The sequence below is a fragment of the Ambystoma mexicanum genome, chromosome 10 (genome assembly GCF_040938575.1).
Source record: "Ambystoma mexicanum isolate Mex_15411 chromosome 10, UKY_AmexF1_1, whole genome shotgun sequence".
Lineage (NCBI taxonomy): Eukaryota > Metazoa > Chordata > Amphibia > Caudata > Ambystomatidae > Ambystoma > Ambystoma mexicanum.
The window spans coordinates 1,598,959,870-1,598,979,506 of NC_090932.1; the positions used below are offsets into that span (position 1 = coordinate 1,598,959,870).

Sequence of the window (19,637 nt, forward strand, 5' to 3'; positions counted from 1 at the left end):
CCGGGACGCGTAACAGGCAACATCGTGTCCCGTGTCTCTGTGTGCGAGTGTTCGTATGCATGTGTGAGTGTGGCCCACCCGAGGCACGGGTATATACAATATACAACAACTGGCGACGAGCCGGGACGCCAGCAGAGCGTTCACTTCACAAGCGCTGCATGTCAACAGTAGCAACGCTACACTGTGGCGAGTCACGGACCCGGCGAGAGCAGAATCACGGTGTTCTAACATCCGGTATGATGCAGTAGCGGCCTGAAAAGGTGCTTGTGCGCTGCTCATACCAGAAGCAAACAATTTCTGGGAACTTTGCCAGTCCTCACCATACCAGAGGACAGCCCACAACTGATAGCTACCACACAAAGGGTGGCTGGAAAGAAAAGCAGGCACAGGAGAAGGCACTCAACATTGGCAGATCCGAAGGGGATGCTGAATTCCACCATACAGTGTGACTCAAGGTACGTGCACTGCCCACCCAAGTCAGGTTTGGGGCCTCGGAGCCACAAGGAGGTGCCTGTGCGACCTGTGAACATGGCGGAAAGTGACGGAGAGGCAGAAACAACGGCGGTGGTGGTAAAGGCACAACAGGGGGCTTTGCTACCCATGCAAGAGTTTGATACGTCAGGCCCCGCTTCGAAACTGGGCCCAAGATGGTTGCTGTGGATAAAAAAAACTTGATATGTACTTTATGGCAACGGGGATAACCAATGACGATGCAAAGCGTGCCACCCTCCTGTACTCGGCGGGCATGGATGTTCTATGCATCTATGAATCCCTTAACCTGCAGGTAGCCACCTACGATGCTGTCAAGACTGCTTTGGAGAATCACTTTATACCGCTCTCCAACATTGATTATGAGAGGTTTCTGTTCTGTGGTGAAAAGCAGCGGGATGAGGAGTCGCTTGATCAGTTTTGTGCTAGATTGCGACTGATGGCCACGACCTGTCGATGGGACAACGAAGAATCCATGATTAGGAATCAAGTAATCCAAGAGTGTGGCTCAGGCAAGCTACGTAGACAAGTGTTGAGGGAACCGGGCTGGACCCTGCAACAGATCTTGGGCAGTGGTAGAACGTATGAACTGGCAGAGTCGAGAGGTGCCAAAATGGATGCGGCAGTGCGTCCGGGAAAATCGGAGGAGGCGTTTGCGGTTGGTAAACATATGACGTCGAAAGACAAGTGGGGGCAGAAACGGCAGGAAGCTCGCCCTCTATCTGGGACGGGATCTATTTGCCAGTATTGCGGATATGACTTGCCACACTCTGAAGAATGTCCGGCCAAATCGAGGTCATGTGGTAGGTGTAACGGACCCGGACACTACGCCCGGATGTGTCGTGCCCCCGCTCCGGTGCCTGTGCAGAGGGGCCCGGCCAGGATACGTGGTGGTGGTTCAAGAAGGCAGAGGAGCATTGCAGCGTTGGAACAGGAAATGCAGAGGCTTCAGATAGCTGAGGAGGAAGAGGAAGAGGAAGACGAGGTTTTCTTCATTTCAAGCATCGCCACAGGGGCGAAGAGTAAGAGACAGCCCAAATGTGTCGTAGACATTCAAGGGGTGCCAACACAAGTGCTGATTGACACGGGGGCCTCTGTGTGCGTGCTTGCCTCTGAACATTACCAGATGATTCCGGGACCACCCGCGCTGGACGTTTCAACGGCGAAGATCTTTACTTTTGGAGGAGACACTCCGCTTCCCATCAAGGGCGTTTTTGTAGCCCCCGTGTCCAAGGGCGGAAAGACAATAAAGGCCCGATTCTTCATCACGGACGTGAGCCCCCATTCGCTGCTCAGCTGTGCGGCATCCGAGGCCCTGAGCCTAGTACACTTTGCACTGGAGGTATACCAGGTGGACATTGAGAAGCTGTTGGACAAGTTTTCTGGCATTTTTGTAGGATTCGGGAAATTGAAGGCTCCCTCGGTTCGTCTACATATTGACGACACAATCAGGCCCACGGCTCTCAAGCATCGGCGGATCCCATTTCACCTTCGAGAAAAGGTGGAGGAGGAGCTCCGTTCACTTGTTAGTATGGACATTATTGAGAGGGTGGAAGGCCCAACACCCTGGGTTTCGCCCATCGTGGTTGCCCCCAAGCCAAAACAGCCCGGAGCAGTGCGCATTTGTGTAGATATGCGCCTCTCCAATGCCGCCATTAAGAGGGAGAGACACATTACCCCGACCCTGGATGATATCATAGGGGAACTGCAGGGTGCGAAAGTCTTCTCGAAATTAGATCTAAGAGCAGGCTATCACCAGCTTGAGCTCCACCCGGACTCTAGATTCATCACGACCTTCACGACGCACGAGGGCCTCTATCAATTTAAGCGTCTGAGCTTTGGCATTTCATCAGCTGCCAAAGTCTTCCAGAACACTATTAGGGGGGCACTGGCAGGTCTCGAAGGCGTTTTGAATATGAGCAACGACATTTTAGTGTTTGCCGACTCGTAAGCAAAACACATGAAGAGACTCAAAGGCGCGCTGAAAAAGCTGAACGATCTGGGACTTACCCTGCACCGTGAAAAGTGTGAATTTTTCAAAGACCGGATCGGGTTTTTTGGATTTATTTTTCACGCCGCCGGTGTGTCGCCTGACCCAGCTAAGATCAAGGACATTCGGGAGGCCGCGGCGCCACTGTCCCCCACGGAGGTAAGGAGCTTCCTGGGGATGGTGAATTACTGTGGGCTTTCATCAAGGGTTTGGCCTCCTAGTCTGAACCCCTCAGGGCGTTGACCAGGAATGATGCCGTGTGGAGGTGGGAAAGTAAAGAACAGGAGGCATTTCAAGCCCTCAAGAATGCCCTGTCCGACGGGGACACCATGGCGTATTTCAACCCTTCAGTAGAATCGGAGATTGTTGTTGATGCCAGCCCCGTGGGTGTTGGGGCGGTGCTGCTGCAGCCGGATGTGAGAGGGGACATGCGACCCATCGCTTATGCGAGTAAGGCTCTCTCCAACACCGAAATGCGATACTCGCAAATTGAAAGGGAGGCTCTGGCCATTTTGTGGGGCTGCCACCATTTTCGTCTTTACATCTTGGGCAAGCCCGTTGTGGTAGTGACCGACCACAAGCCGTTGCTGCCCATACTGGCGGGCGTGTCTTCAAAGCCGCCACCCAGAATAGAGAGATGGATGTTGGCCCTAATGGAATATGGGGTTCGGCTATTATATAGACCGGGAACCAACAACCCGGCAGACTATCTTTCACGACACCCCAACGCGGAGAACGCGGACAAGGACGAGGCAGTGTCGGATTGTCAAGGGCTGCTCTGTCATGTGGTAGACGGGGCATTACCAGTGGCGCTATCGAGGCTTGACATAGCAACGGAATCATCCAAGGATGAGGTTTTTCACATCATCAAAGCAGCGGTGAGAAGTGGCGATTGGAGGGAGGTACTGCGAAACAACTCCCGGCGACAGTCTGATGCCCAAAAGGACCTTCAGGCTCTCTGGAGGTTAAGGGATGAGCTATCTGTCTCTGATGATGGGTTAATTCTAAGAGGGCGACAGATTGTGATCCCGCAGGCATTAAGGCTTCGTGTCCTGGAACTGGCTCACATTGGGCATCAAGGGTGGGTTAAGACCAAAGCGAGACTCCGGCCCAAGGTTTGGTTTCCTGATTTGGAGGGGATGGTTGAGCGGTTCGTGAGAAGGTGTTTGTCATGTCAAGCGGCAACTCCAGGGGACAAAGCCCCACCGATAAGCTCCATGGAGCGGAGCGAAAAGCCATGGGGAACTGTCCATGTAGACTTTGGCTCGACTGGTCGGGGCACGTATTTCCTAGTTGCGGTGGACCAATGGTCAAGATATCCCGAGGTGGAGGTGGTGGAATCCACAGCGACGGAGTTTGCCACGAGAGCCCTCGACAAAATGTTTGCGACACATGGATTCCCGGAAGTGATGTGCTCGGACAATGGACCTCCGTTTACCGGCAGCCAGTTTGCTCAATATCTCTGAGAAAGGGGGATCCGCCATCGCAGAGTATCCCCGCTATGGCCTCGCGCCAACGGAGAGGCCGAAAGGCTAATGCGTACTTTGAACAAAGTGCTAAGGATTTGCGCCAGTGGGGGTGAAGATCTGCTAAAGAAGCTTGTAGAATTCCTGCGAGAGTACCGGACCACTCCCCACCAGTCAACGGGGGTTGCCCCCGCGGAGGCACTGTTTGGGTGCTGCCCTCGGGGCATGATACCGGAAATGGAAGGCCGGGAACCAGGAGTCATAGACAATGAAAAAGTTCGAGAGGAGCGCGCCATGCGCAATCAGAAGGAGAGTGAGAGACAAGGTCTGCAAGACAAAGAGGTGTGTGTTGGCGATTCAGTGTTAGTTCGGAACCGTAACCCAGAGGGCAAATTGTCGTTGCCATACGAGCCTCGCCCGTGGACGGTCACCCACGTGAAAGGAACCATGGTGACGGCGGCCTGTGAATGTGGCACGGTCACCCGCAACAAGTCTTTCTTCAAGAAAGTGGACACGTCAACAGAGACCGTTGATCGGGAGGAGATACCCCATCACGAGGCGATTCCCGAAGTCCCGGTTGAGGCTACCACGAGGGCCGTCGTCCCTGCTGAAGACAGTCCCAGTAGAGCAACGCAATGCGAGTCGAGGTATCCAGTGCGAAGGGAGCGTAGACTGCCTGCTCACCTCAAGGACTACGTCCTGGAATCAGGAGAATGAGTCGAGGTCACAACGGATCCTCGTTTGTGATGGGGTAACACGTTTATGTTGGACAGTTTGCATTGCCGTTGCGCCATGATGTTATGTTATGTTGTGTTGTTGATAAAGAAAAAAGGGGATGTGATGTCCCAGTTACTTATGGCGCATGCGCGAGCCTCGTTTGGGCAGCGCGCATGCGCAGTGGAATAAAGTACGTCCGTGCGGGCAGTTGCCGCCGGGACGCACAACAGGCAACATCGCGTCCCGTGTCTCTGTGTGCGAGTGTTCGTATGCATGCGTGAGTGTGGCCCACCCGAGGCACGGGTGAATATACAACACCTGGGAGCAGAGCGCCACTGTATTCTGTGGTGACTTTCCTGGGCAGGGACTCATATCTCTCCCCTATCAAGGGTACGACTCCATTGTGGATTAGAGAGTGTATGGGACACACTCCTGCTCTTGTGGCTCAGCATACACACACATCCTTTCTTCAGGGTGGCTCAGCCTTCTACCTGAGCCCCGTTTCAGGATTCAGGACAACCTGTGCTGCTCGGTGTACGAGTGACTACTCATTCGATCAAATTGCCGGATGCATTTGGAGGATTCTTCTCTTATCAATCTCATTAGGGGGCCTGTGCAACTTGTCAACAAGTGAAGTCCAATCACCTGGTGCAGGTAGGTTTCTTTCTGGTGTATTTAAAGTAATTTCTAGAAACATGCATGGGTAAAAGCCTCCGCACCCACAGAGGGCAGTCCTCATATCCTCCTCCCCAGCTCAAACTACTTTCATTGGAAGCCTCGAGAAGTAGACGCTTCTAGGCATTCTATGCAAGGAAGCTTGGACCCACATTGATGGAAGCACATTCATCTTAAACACAGCGTTCCCCTCCGCCCCCAAATAAACACTCTCGTGCTGCATTTCCTCTGGAGTTGGCAGCTTTTTCTGCCAGGTAGGATGTGGCATTGGTTGTCATGGCCCTGTTATCGAAGCAGGCTGTCTGGAAGGGAGTGAAGATTGAAGGTGGAAGCATTCAGAGCAATTTGAGAAAGGACATAATGTGGTCAAACTGCTCTCTTGTGATGTGCCAGGCTGCAAAATGATGTCTGATTTTGAAGGGGTAGTGGTGGGAGCAAGGTGGAGGTTCTCAGCGTTTCAAGAAGGGTGTTGCTACCATCAAGGTGAAAGTCCAAGGCCTAGATTACAGTTATGAAGTCTGTCAGGGTTGTGTGGTGTTGGGGGTGGGTATGAAGGAACTGAACACATATCAGCCCGATTTACAGTAAATCTTTTTCCCCGCTCCTTCTAAAATCTCCTCAACACGTGGGGGACGAGGAAGCTTCTGAGTAAAGGGATGCAGCGGCTATGACTCTTGAAGATGGTTGAGGGCATGCAGTTAGCAAACTTCCTCAGGTAAAAGTAACGTATGCCTGCAGTCAATCTTGGGATTGATGCATGGTTCTGAATGTGGCTTCGCCCACAGTTCTTTGGCTTCTGCAAGGACTTGGTTTTGCAGAATGAAGCCTGAACATTGAGACACTTTCAGGGATAAGGCATTAGAACCTTTGGTTCTGATGGATGTTCCTGTGGGGGCACAGGAGGCAGTGTAGAAGTTATGGTTTAGGGGCCTCCTGTGGTTGTGGAATAAAGTAATTTAAAAAGTCCTTGAAATAGTTCTTCAATGGCTCAGAGTGCATCAGCGTTTGGAATTTGGTGAAAAAGGTCCCCGCAGAGGACAGTCTCCATTGTGGCTAAAAAATGACCCACATAATGTAAAAGGGACGACATAGGAGGAAGAGATTGTAGATTGGAATGACATCCTGATGTGGTGACCATTCCACCCAAGTCGCAAAGCGATCACGGCCCAAGGATGCATTTGGCACGACCTATGTCTGGTATAGACTAGTATAGGTGCCGAGGTCGTAGAGGAAATGGCTGTCATTGAAGAGTCCTGGGGAGCTGCCCTTTTGAGAGATGGTGTTGTGAAGTGCACCACAGTTTGCCTGAGGAATCTGCTGATTGAGCTGCTGGCTTCCAGATTTTTGACAAAACCCTCTGTGAGGATTCAAAGCTTCTATGGAGTCCTTTTCTAAGAATTTTTGTATCCCGTTTAATAGGCTCCTCACCAATGCAGTTCTTTGGGGTTTTCGGGTGAGCCTCCGGCCTTTTAGCCCTGAAGGGATCCTCAGCATGGCTGTTAATTTTTTATCCCATTTGTGGGTAACCTCGGAGATCGCTCCGGTAGGTTTACCCATAGGTAGGGGATCCTCGACTTTGCCAGTCATTTATTTACCCCCTGGTAACTTCAGCCCCAGTATGGGGAACCATGGAGGAAACTCTGATCTCCAGCTTTATTCTCTTGTGGGGTAGCTGGACGGCTAGGATCAACGCAGCCAATCCCTACACCAGGAGGCCCTGGAAAGAGGTCACCTAGCCGGGGTGCCCTAAAAATAAATACATCAAAAAACCTACTGAATGATATAGAGCTTCTCTTCGATGAGGTGATCTGAAGGTGTGTGGTGAAAAAGTCTGCCTACCTTTGTAGCCTGTGCGCACATGGATAGAGTTGCAATAAAAATACAAGCTCCACCAATTGTCCACTCCCAGGTACTAGAGGGAGAGTTTACGGGGATCCGCTTCATCCAGACACCCGCAGGACACAGAAAATGCTAACTCGTTATGCTGCGCCAAAGGTCAAGGGGAAAGGCCGACCACGGAACCAAGTAGGAAGAAATTGGAAAACCTTCAGGTGGTACTGCATGTCCGATCCAGACAACACAGAGGTGGTACTGCATGTCCGATCCAGACAACACAGAGAAAAGTACTGGATGATGAGACTCTGTGTGGGGCACAGAAAGGCGGGGCTAAGGTCACAAAATCACCAGCTCTCATGTAAAAATAGAAAACGGTTCTTTTTGGTGCTCCGGTCCCATCCCCCAGGACAGAACGTCCCATAAATATGGAGAAAAGGGAGTGGATGAGGCTTCTGGAGATACAATGCTCCTGCAACCATAGATGGGACAATATTTCCAGAAGGAGGTGCTACGGGTACGAGAAGCTTGACTCACACCTTCCCCAGCTCCTCGTGCTTGGCAAGGAATTGTGGCACAGGGCTTGGAAAAGCATGGGACCCTCGGATGCCTACTCCCCGAATATTCCATTTGTTGCCATGTTTGGGAAAAAGCCTGACTGTAGAAAAAGGATCAGGAGGTACTGGGAGAACAACGGGATAGTCAAATTAGGGGACTTGCTACAAGAAGTGAAACTAATGGATTTCACATCATTGACAGAGGGCTGTGGTATACATAGTGGCCAGTTCTTGCTGTATTTGGACTTAGTCAGAGAAATAGAAGCAAGATGGCCAGACGTTCATGAAGGCATGGAGTGTGACCCGGCAGTTGAGACCATGTACAAAAAGTCAGAGGGGGGTCACGTGGTCTCTAGGTTATACAAATTACTTCGGAACAAACTCACTGAACCAGACCTAGCTCTATGCTCGAAGTGGGAATAAGACCTTTACAGATGTCGCGTATACACTAAAAAGGTCTCCAGGGATTCCAGATTTAAAAGTACCCAATTGTACATTACACGCAGAGCATACATGACCCCTCACCGGATGTCACTGTTCCAGGGAGCAGGGGAACTGAACGGTCCTAGATGGGCCAACGATGTAGCAGACTTTACACACATGTTTTGGGCCTGCCCGGTGATGAAGTGGCCAGGGGAGGGACAGAGATGCACACACACATGCTGCTGGTTGTGGTTGCTCCAGAGAGGGTAAAAACACACAGCACACCTCACGAGGATGAAGGACCTTATCTGCATTTTAGCCAAAATGCAAAATTGCAATGTCCTGGTAGTCAGCTGGGGAACTTTTTTTGAAGCATGGTGGGCAGACTTAAAGCGCTGGGCGATGGTTGAGGCCGCAGCGTGGTGCAGAGCAGTATATAGTGGGATGAGAGAAGTCAGCACAGATATAGCCACTTGGAACGGACAGAGGCAGCCAATGTTTGCCCCCTCCGACACAGAGCCCCATGAGTACACCCGCCTGGGAAGTGCCATTCACTAAGGAGTGACATATGTCATAAAAAAAAATGGGATACCACTAGGAACTATTAGAGTCGCAGCCAATTGTCAGCAGACAATGTTGACTTGGACCCATACAAGCAAGCATATCACTGATTGTTTTTGATTGTGTTTTAAGTTGTAGGTACACATAGAACATTTGTTTTTATTATTGGTCGCTACACACAAAGGATGTTATGTAAATAAAGTGGATACCTGTTGTATGTTACTGTATGAGAATACACATTGTTTTAAAAGAAAGTATGGAAGAAAGGGTACAGGACGTAAGAGTAAAACAGGAAACAGGTCTTTTACTGCTAATCACCCAGTCTCAAGAACAAGTTACAAATGTAGATCATTTCAGACAGGACCTGTAGACTTTATTCTTCAACCCAGCTCATCGCTTACCTGCAAACCCTCTTGGTGCATCCTCTGTGTACCACACTCTGTTGCTTCCCAGCTAGGCTCATGCTTGAGAAATCATTTACGTACACGCTGCTGCTGCTGGTGGTGGTGCACTTGAGGGATTTTGCATGGGAGCTGGGCAGGGGTCGACTCTGTGCAGATAAATTTCTGACAGCCAAGTCCGAGGGCTATTGTCTCCAGATCCCACGCATCTGAAGTAGTTGCTTTCCAATCTTTGAGATGCTGAGACAGTCTGCCCCCCACCAGTGACACGTGACGCAAGCTCTCAGAGTGGTTTTGAAGTGGTTGCTGCAGCCGGTGATGGCAAGGTAGTCGCAGCTGGAGTTGGCTTGGCACCTCTATCTCGTCCACAACGAGGGAACTTCCGTTGGCCTCTTTGACTGGCCATTCCTCTTGCCTTTCCAAATAAGAAGTAGTAGCGAAAAGATTTCCCCCTCCATGGCTGTCCCGCCGGACGAAAAAAAGGCTGAGGTTGCCTAACATCGGCCCCTAAAGATTTGGCAGTCGCTTTTGAGGTCTGCAACCTCTCAAGGCTCTCGTCAGCCTTGCTGTCAAAAAGGTGAGACCCGTCAAATGGCAAGCTGAGAAGACGAGCCTGCACATCCGGTGCAAAACCTGACTTCCGCAACCATGCAAATCTGCGCATCACAGTGCTCGTGGCCATGGACCTGCTGATGCTATCCGCAGTGTCCAATCCAGACAGAAGGGACTCGCACATTGCTTCCTTGCCATCCTTAGTAATAGCCAGGAAGCCGTTTCTTTCATCCTCTTCTGGAATATGCTCTGCTGCCATGGATATGCACTCCCACAGAGTGTATGAAAATGTTGCTAAGGCATATGTGGAGTTGTCCAACTTCAGGGCCATACTCCCAGCTGAAAATACCTTTCGTGCCCATCCATCCATGCGGTTGTCGTCTCTATCAGGGGGGATGTTATGGTACGCTGTCTTGTTCGAGGTAGCCGTGGCTTCCTGGACCACCAGACTCTTCGGAGTGGGGTGTTTGGACAGGTAGCCAGGGATGCTACTGGAAGGGCGGTATTTCTTTGTAATGGACTTGTCCACCGCCGGATTGGTGTCCGGGGTCTCGCAACTTCTGGCCACCCTTTTTCACAGAGCCACACGCAAGGGTAATATTGGATCTGTAGGTGGACATTGGTCTATAATATCAGTCTGATCATCCTGATCAAACTGTACCGGGGGTCTAGCGCAGCCTAGGTACTCCACTACTCTGGACATCAGTTGCCGGTACGAGGAGTCAGCGTGCTCCCCTGGTTCTGGACTGCCGAACTCCAACTCAGGAGAGGTATCAATGCCGCTGGCACTATGCAAGGTGTCACAAAGATCTTCCATCTTGCTCTCTTCTGATATGAGGCATTCCGGCACATTGGGGGTTCCATACTTAAGCCCAAAAGGGGCATCCTCCCCATCTGATCTCTCTTCCTACTCAAAAGTGGAAGAGAGGGATTTGGAAAATCATTTTTTGGTAGAGGAGTGAAGATTTTTTCAGGAGTACCCACTGGTTTCGAAGGCGTATGTTTGGTTTTAGCCATCTTATGAGTTTCCTCAAGCCCTGTGGGCTGAGCTGACACAATCGGTACCTTTGGCGTCGACGGCTTCAACATCGACAATGGCGTTGATGGCGCTGAACGCCTAGACGAAGCAGTCGAATCGACTGGTTCCTTTGACGGTTTTGGCGCTGATGGTTCCACAGGATTCGAAGGCGTCGATGATCTCGAATGCTCAGCATGTCTCGAGTGATCTTTGTCCATTCAAGGCCTCTCGATGCGAATCACGCCATTCACCTGGGCTCAAGGGCATGCGAGCTTCGGGTCGAGATCGCTCCTTGCCGGCTCCTACAGAAGGTGCAGACAGAGCCTTACCCTGCTTCTCAATCTTTTTTAGCATCTCTACACGGAATGCTTCCCACTCTGCGGGCGTCAACTTTTTGGAGGGACATCTTACCCTCTCAGGGGTGCCACCTGATGAGGATGAAGAGGACGGCGACCGATGGTGCCTCCTCCTTGATCGCTCCATCAAGGACAAAAAGTGGCACAAGCCACTTCGGGCCTTGAATGTTTTTTATCCTTCTTACGCTGAGGAGAGCGGTCTCTTGATTCAGCGGCCGAAGAACGATCAGGTCAGGTTTTATGGGGTTTGGATGTCTTGCCTACCTGCAACTTCGCCTTTCGTTCTCGCAAGGCCTTTACTGTCATAGCTTGACACTTAACACAGGAATCAGTGTCGTGGCCTTCACCCAGGCACCACAGACATAGACGATGCAGATCCGTGATGGATATGTTGGAGTCGCCCTCCTTACATTTTTTGAATCTGGAACGAGGGGTCGTCAGAGTTGAAGACGAAGACATATTTATCGAAGATAACTGAGCAATTGAGGTAACTATGCAATCGAATTAAACGAGGCGTGCCGAGTTTCGAAGCAAACACGTTTGCGGAAAAACTGAACTGTGGCCAACGGGCGCCGTGCATGCTACTTATAAAATTCAATGGCCCTCATTACGACCCTGGCGGAGAACCATGGTGCAATTTGCACCATGGTCCATGGCGCCAAGCTGCCAACTCCGCCATGGTGGTTGGCGGACTTACCGCCCCATTCCGACCTTGGCGGGGCGGTAAGTCCCCAATCCCCATTTACCATTCCCATTTTTGCCCCATAGGGTATAATGGGAGTGGGGAAGGCGTTAATTACGCCACCGTAAATTACGGTGGCGTAATTAACAACAAGTCCCGTAGCGCCATGGATTTTTCCGCCTGCAAAAAGCAGGCGTAAAAATCACCATGGCGCTACGGGAACTCGTAGTCAGGCGGAAAGGTACGCCATGCTATACGCCGGCGTAAACCCCTTTCCGCCAGGGTCGTAATGAGGGCCAATGACATCACCCTCGATGGAGGCCTTCGAGGGACATTGACTCAACGCAATTGACGCAGTGCGCCCTCTGCCAAAAAGGTTTTCCGAAGCAGGCGAAACTGGATATTACATGTCAAAGATGAGGAATACGTTGGAGGACACAATCCATTCGGAACTCTAATTTGGGCCGCTTAATAGTATGCAATAGGGTCCGGTTCTCCCAGTTCCCCTTTGTGCATGGGCTGCATCATCACCCTATATGAGATTCTCAGTTTCTTCTGCGCCCAAATAAAGGCCTGTGTGTGTTTGCGTAGAGCTCGGAAGAATGACATTGGGACCCTTGCTGGGATTGCCATGAATGTATAACGTTTTTGGCAGCACTGCCATTTTTATGGCGTTTATCCTGCCCATTGCAAAAAGCAATTTGTAGATGCACTCTGCAGGTTTCTTAACAAAGTAGATTTTTAGGTGATTCTCAAGTGGTATTTAAAGGATTCAAGGTGTGGGGGAGGAAAAGTAGACCTGGCACCGGTCCACTACTATGTATACGCAAGGCAAAGAAAGAGGATCCAACTATTTGGAACCCTCCCGTCCCCTGCATACTGTTACTAGTTCGTCATAAAACAGTTCAACAATTGTATATACTAAATCAGTGTATTTTAATCAAAATTAAAGCTGAACAAAATATTTTAGACAATGATTCGATAAAAAAAAATAACAGTTATTTACTGGGTACAACAACTTCTTCCTCCTATGATTCTTAAATGCAGAAATCAAATGCAGAAGGACAACGGATTGTGTAAATCGATTTAAATGTGGAGTTCAAATTGAAAGGCTGACGCGTTTCGAGATTACAATCTCTTCTTCTAGAGCCAAGATTTGAACTGTAAAGAAACAATAAAATTCCATTTAAAAGAGAGAAAAAAAAAGGGGAAGATCCTGCCCATGCCCAGCCAGGATATGGACAGGGGACTCCATCTGTGGAGCATATGTTTAACGGTTGCCAATAAAGATGGCTAGTTCGCTACATACAGTTGATCTTTAGTTTTTGTAATGTATACTCCTAAATATTTTAGCTTGTTAGAGGCCCACCTGTAGGGTATTCCAGGTCTTAATTCCCTTTCGCTTTCAGGTGGCATTTCAAACTCAGTACCTCCGACTTGCCCTTGTTTATTTTCAGCACGGCTACCTCCCCGAACTGGGCCCGCATGCCGTCCATCGCCTCTAGGGAATCTTCTGGGTTAGTTATTGTCAGCAGCATATCATCTGTGAAAGCTGTGACTTTATGCACCCTCACCCCAAACAATACCCCTACTATATCTTGGGTGTCCCTAATCTTACTCAGGAGAGGTTCTAGGTGTATCGCATATAATAGCGGGGACAGAGGGCATCCCTGCTTCGTACCCCTAGATACCGCCACCGGCTCTGATAGTTCTCCATTTAGAAGTAGACGCAGAGATGAGTTTTGATAGTTGGCTGCAATCTTAGCTATAAAGGACTCCCTGAACCCCATATTATACAGATGGTGAGAAAGAGAAACCCCCACTCTACCCTATCAAATGCCTTTTCTGAGTCCAACACAACCACTAGGGCCACAGTACGTGATTTGTTGACCTTCTCTATGATATGGGTGATTCTTCGTGTGCTATTGTGAGTTTGTCTCCCGCGTATAAAGGCCAATTTATCAGGGTCTATCAGGCCGGGGAGAAGGGGTTCTATTTGGGATGCCAGGATCTTGGTATATATTTTGGCGTCCAAATTAATAAGCGCGTTTGGCCTATGTGAGCTGCATATTGTATGGTCTTCCCCGGTTTTGGCAACAATATCACTTTTGCCTCCTCCATTGAGGGTGTTACACCCCCCCACTCCAAACCTATTGAACAGCACGGTCAGCCGAGGGGCCAGGACCTCCTTATACGTTTTATAAAATTCTGCCTTGAAGCCGTCGGGTCCCGGAGCTTTATTGGGGGGGCAGAATGGTGATTGCTTGGAGAGCCTCCTCTCTTGTTATCTCCTTCTCTAATCCCTCCCTTTCCTGGGGCGTTATCTTAGGTAGGCGACACTTCTCTAAATATTCCTGCTGGCTCCGCTCATTTGGACCCCGTCACACTTATAGACTCTCCCATAGAAGTGCGTAAATTCCCTCTTGATAGACATAATGTCGGTACGCTCACCCCCCTCTGCTGTCTTAATTTTTAGTATGGTTCTCTCTTTTTCCTCCTTTCAGAGCATTCTAGCCAGTAATCTGTCCGCTTTATTTGCTTAAATAAAGTATTTCTGTTTGAGGTGCATTAGGGACCTCTCTCCCTTGCTTGTTTGCAGCGTTTCCAATTGGCCTCTGACCGCTCTGAATTCCTTCCTGACTTCCCCTGAGGGTTTGACTGCCATTTTGAGGGCGAGTGCCTTTAGTTTACCCTACAGGTACAATTTTGTCTGCCTAATATCCCTCTCTCATCTTGCTTTAATCACTATTATGTTCCCTCCGATAGTGCCTTGAACACATCCCAGATCACTCGGGATCAATTTCCTGGGTCTCATTTATTTGGAAGTAGCGATCTATCCCCTACCTTAGTTCGATCCTCAAGATTTCATCCTTAAATATGTGTGCCGGATATCTCCATTTCCAGAGCCCTGCTAACTGTTTGACATTGCGAGTGACAGTGTGATGGGGGCGTGGTCCGATAAGATGATGGCTCCCACTGCTACCTCCTTCACTTTCCCCAACAGTAGGCATGAGACCCATATATGATCAATCCTTGATGCCGATCTGTGGACATGGGAGTAGAACGTGTACCCCCTGGAGTCCCCTTTCATTTCTCTCCAGGTGTCTACTAGTGACAGGCACATCCCACACAATATTGAAGTTTCCTACTAATATAATGTTCCCCTTAGCAAACCCTTCTAGTTTAAGCGCCATTGTCTGTATAAAGTGATCCTGTCCCGTGTTTGGGGCGTACAGTGAGGCTAGTGTTATTGTTTCCCTCCGTCCCTGAAGAGTTATTGCTATGAACCTCCCATTGCTGTCCCTACTCACTCCCGTTATATTACGTTCCAGGTTGTTTTTCAATGCTATAAGGGTGCACCCTTTCTTCCCTGACCCATTTGACTGTTGTATTCGGTCATAACCTCGTAATCGAATTCTGAGTTTGGCTTTCTCTTGTATGCGAGTTTCCTGCAGGGCTATTATGTCCAGGGTTTCCCTAGCTAGGTAGTGTTCCAGTTTTTTCCTCTTGACCGGCGAGTTGAGCCCGCTTATATTCAGAGAGATTATTTTATTACTCTTTCCTTAGCTATTGCTTAAGGATAACCCGTATCCTCCCCTACCTCGTTTGGCAACTTTGCATCCTCCGGACCTGGTTCCCCGCCCACCTTCCCTGGGTGGCTCGGCAGGTCTCTACCCCACCGAATCTCCTTCTTGGGTTTTGAGCCCATTTCCCCCCCAGTGCTCCCCCTGGCGGATCTGCCCTGACCCATGTGGCTGTACCAAGTTATCCCCCTTATCCTCCCCACCACCGCTCATAGTATCTTTGCCCCTCCCCAGGCCATTTTGTTTTGTACCTTAAAGTCATGGAGTGCTTTGTTATTTGACACTTCTTTCTGGGGCCCCCGAATCGGGTGTTGCTTCTTTCGTCGAATGACTTGGACTTCGTGTGACCCTCTTTTTTTCTTGCTTTCTTTTTAGATTCCTGGGTTGACCACGCCCATGCCTTCCTTTTCAGCTGGTCCCTTTCTGGGTCCTGAGGTTCGCTATATGCCTGGTCCACCTCTAGTCCCAGCATGTTTGCGCCCTCTTCCCTCGTGGTGATTCTCCTTTGTCGGTTGTCCAATTCGAACACCAGCCCAAATGGGAATGTCCATTTGTATCTTATGTTTCGCCTCACCAGTTCTTGAACTATTAGGTGCATCATCTTTCTTTTAATGAGTGTGGTCTGAGATAGGTCCTGGTACAACTGAACCGTGGCCCTGTTTACTTTGAGCTAATCAGATCTTCTAGCTACTGCTAGAATTTTCTCTTTCTGTGTAAACTCGTCCATAGCCACCAGGACATCCATAGGTCTGGCTCCGGCTCATTACTCTTTGGCCCGACCCTATGTAGTCTGTCTGTTAGTATTTCCTCCGGGTCTGCAGAGTCCATCAATGACGCAAATAATTGTTTCACTGTTTATTGCAGATCGGCGTCTCCCACTGTCTCAGGAATAGATTTAATCCTGATATTTGCTCTTCTACACCTGTTTTCGCTCTTCAGTCTGGATCACCAGATTGTGTGTCACCCTAGCAAGCTGCTCCATTATTTCATCCACCTTATGGTTGTCGTCAGCCAGCTCTTACAGGGCTTTTTTGCTGGTATCCAATCTTCCCTCCAGAGAGTGAAGTCCATTCTTGACCTCCTTTATTGCCCCAGTCAGGTCCTCCTTCATTTTGTCCAGTTGCGTTTGCATCATACTTGCCATTCTATCCCCAAAGTTTTGGGAACATTGTTCCATGAATCGTTGCATTACCCCACTTTCTTCATGGGGCTCTTCGTGAGGGTTATCTTCCTCCTTCCTATCTGCTCCCATTTCACTGTCTGGGATAGTTTCCCCCTCTTTTCTCCACATTTTCTAAATTGCTCCTTGACAGCTCTTTTTGTGTCCCATTGCAAGGGGCTGTGGTTCTTTCCCCCTTGTTTTTGACATCTTGGATGATATCAGCGTGTCCAACCGGGTGGTTTGTCGATCTTATGCCTTTCCCTTGGCCTAGAACTTGCCTGCGACCCCTCCACCCCCGAGGCTCACGCCTGGACCCCAGCCAGCTGATTCCCCTTCTGTGGGTGACTTTACCCCACCTAATTAGGGTGTCCACACTTTTCCCTTTCCCCCTCTGCCGCCTGTGGAATGATCTGCTGGAGCCTCGGGTTCTGGAGAGGGGCAGGCCTCTTTGCTGCTGCCCGTACCTTATGCCTGTATGCATTGTAGCCTGAGAGGAGCTTGTGCCTCTTCGTTGTCCCCTTCCTGTTGTGGTGCCTTGATGCTGTTCCCCTCCTATGGTCCTTCTTTGCCCTTATGCCTGGGCTGAGGGGGTGAGTGGTCTGGTGTTCGATAAGCCCTACTGTGCCCCTCTCTGTTTGGGCTTGGTGCCTTATGCAATTGTTTCCCCCGAGCTGGGTGCTTACCCAAGCCCTGTTTAGGGAGCCAGAGTCAGGATCCTGCTTCTCTCTTTGCCAAGTATAAAGCCTCCTCGTCTCTTCCTCCCGATATTATGCTCACCTTGTCTCTGCGGAGGCAATGGGGCACGGTTGAAGCCCTCCCAGGGGATGTAGTTCGTCTCAGGGCTGTGTTTGCTTCTTCTGCGCTGGTGGCTGGCGCTGGGGACTGCTTCTATGGGGGCTGCTCCTGTATGAATATGGAAAGGGCAGTGAAATGGTGGTTGCCAGTGATTTTACGCCCTTCCCGCCTCCTACCCTGGCAGAGATCCCTGCTGGTATCCGTGCGCCAGAAGGCTCACCTTATTATTTGAGTCTGTGGGCACTCTGTCCTGCTACTCCTTGCAGGGACGCCTGTCTATCTTGAGGACCGAGTTGCTTCACTGGTCCCGTGCGGGCGGTAGTCCAGACTAGCTGCAATATAATCCGCCTGTCTTCTGGATTGTTGAACTCTTGTCCGTTAACGTTTGTCTTGCTTGTTCAGCTTTCCGTTCTGTATTGTTCTCTTTTGTCTTTACTTGTTCAGTTTTCCGTTCTGTGCGGTTGATTTTCGTACTGTTCTATTCTTCTCAGTGTTATTGCGTTCTTTGTGTTATTGTCTGTCTTTTCTCTAATCCTGTTCCTTGCTTTTTATCCTGTATAGGTGGTGGAGGCGTTCTCCTGTGTGCTGGAGTTGGCGAGCTGCGACCGTGGGTGACCGGATTTGCATGGAACAGGATTTGCGGCTGTGAGGGCAGCAGGTATGCCAATAATGCAGGGGAGGCGCGCGTAGTTGTAATTGCAGCGCAAGCTCCTCTAAGCGCTAACCTTGACTTCTTCTTTTTCAGCGGTCGGGCTCCGTGAAGGGTTTTTGCCGTCGGGATGTCTGTGCTGGAAGTCCTTGTGGAATCAGAGGGTAAGTATGCTCTTCCCATTCCTTTCTGCAGGTTCGGGCGGTGGCGAGCGTCACGTTGCTGCTATGAGCAAGATAACGCTGTTAGGAAAGATTTCATAATTGTATGTAATTTTCCCTCCATGTGTCAACCCCCAAACTTTTTGCTGCTGTTTTACACCCTGATCTAGACTTTGCTAGAGAAGCGCAGCCTTCTGCCGCACTCCTCTGGGGTTTCGCTCTATTCTTATAGGGAAACCGACATGCCCTTAAAACAGTCAGTACTGGGAGACTTTGTTTCCCTTAGTCCTTTCTTCATGTTGCAGCTTTTGTGTAACATGAAACAAGAGTGCACTGTAACTTACTTTACCGCGCTCTTGGGTCTCTAGTCATTCCAAAGGCTCTAGAATCTTGTGTTTTGAACCCTTTTTTGCCATGTTATCCGTGCTTACCGCATTTGGCACAAATGAGTGGCCTGGCTCCAAAATGGCCATGCCACGAGGTTCTTTGTCCTGTCCCCTGACCGTCTTGCCCCTTCACCTTCCCCAGGTCGAGCCGACCCGAGTTGGTCCTTATTTGGTCATGCAATTTCCCACGAAACCCAAAGCTTTCACAAGCTTCTGCATGCCTTGTGTGTATGCCTTTAGGATGTGGGCTGGGATGTCTGTTCCCAATACACATCCTGGGTGCCAGAGAGTCTGGACCACCGTGCCTGGGACCACCGTGGTCCGTGACAGGTCCATGTATGGTGCGAGTGTTTGCGAGCAGATCTCCCATTGGGTCCTCTCCGTTTTGGCGCGAAGGGAACTTTGGAGGAGGCTGAAAACACCACTACCATCTCGATCTCCTGAGTTCACACCGAACGAGGGATAAGGAGCCAAGTATCCTGCAACAAGAAGCTGAGTCGAGGAACCGCTGGTGACCAGCTGAAGGTTTGGCACCCTGAACTACTGTCGGCCTGCGAGAACCCTCTGCATCTGATCGTCCTTGAAGGTCTGCGAAGGTGCTTCGACCCATTGGAATAGTTGGATCAACTATACCCGGCACCTTCATCAAACCCTGCAAGTAAGCCTCTTCAGAAGTGTCCCTGGGCCAACCAGTGGGCTGACCAGTTTACACAGGACGGTTTGCTCTGTCACTGCTGCCGTTTTGGGGATCCCTCGAAACTTGGTCTACTGCTTGCTCTGCGTCCACGGCACCCTCACACCGAATTTCGTACACTTGGCATTCCCAGGTCTGAAGTGAGACGAGTGCGGCCGGACCAGAATAAACGCGGTTGCCGTGTTGCCCTGCTGCGGTAACAACCTGTGCATGTCCACTGCATTTGGGACACCCTCGACACTGCATCCTGCTACACAGAATCTACACAGTGTCGAGACGTCCTGATCATTGCAGCTGAACCTGCCAGCAACGTGAACTGAACTGGAGAAGTCTGGGTCTGCCTGCGTCAGGGACCCGTAAGTAGTCCATGCCCCAACCGGTGGCCCCTCGCGCAGGAGCCTGTTTCTTTTCTACCACGGTTGCAAAATAGCAACTCTATCCCGCTCTCTCACCCTGCCTCTGCCCACAAGTGGAGGCCTTGCTTGA

The 19,637-nt window shown here is 50.2% G+C and overlaps 1 long non-coding RNA gene across 1 annotated transcript in view; it reads left to right on the forward strand.

Moving 5' to 3' along the window:
- The window catches only part of LOC138493373 (uncharacterized), a 34,950-nt gene extending 16,873 nt beyond the window's left edge, over positions 1-18,077 (forward strand). Inside the window, exons 2-3 of the long non-coding RNA XR_011276405.1 lie at positions 17,823-17,919; positions 18,007-18,077. This is a non-coding gene — a long non-coding RNA (uncharacterized lncRNA). The remainder of the gene's footprint in view (positions 1-17,822; positions 17,920-18,006) is intronic.
- The last annotated feature ends 1,560 nt before the right edge of the window (positions 18,078-19,637 follow it).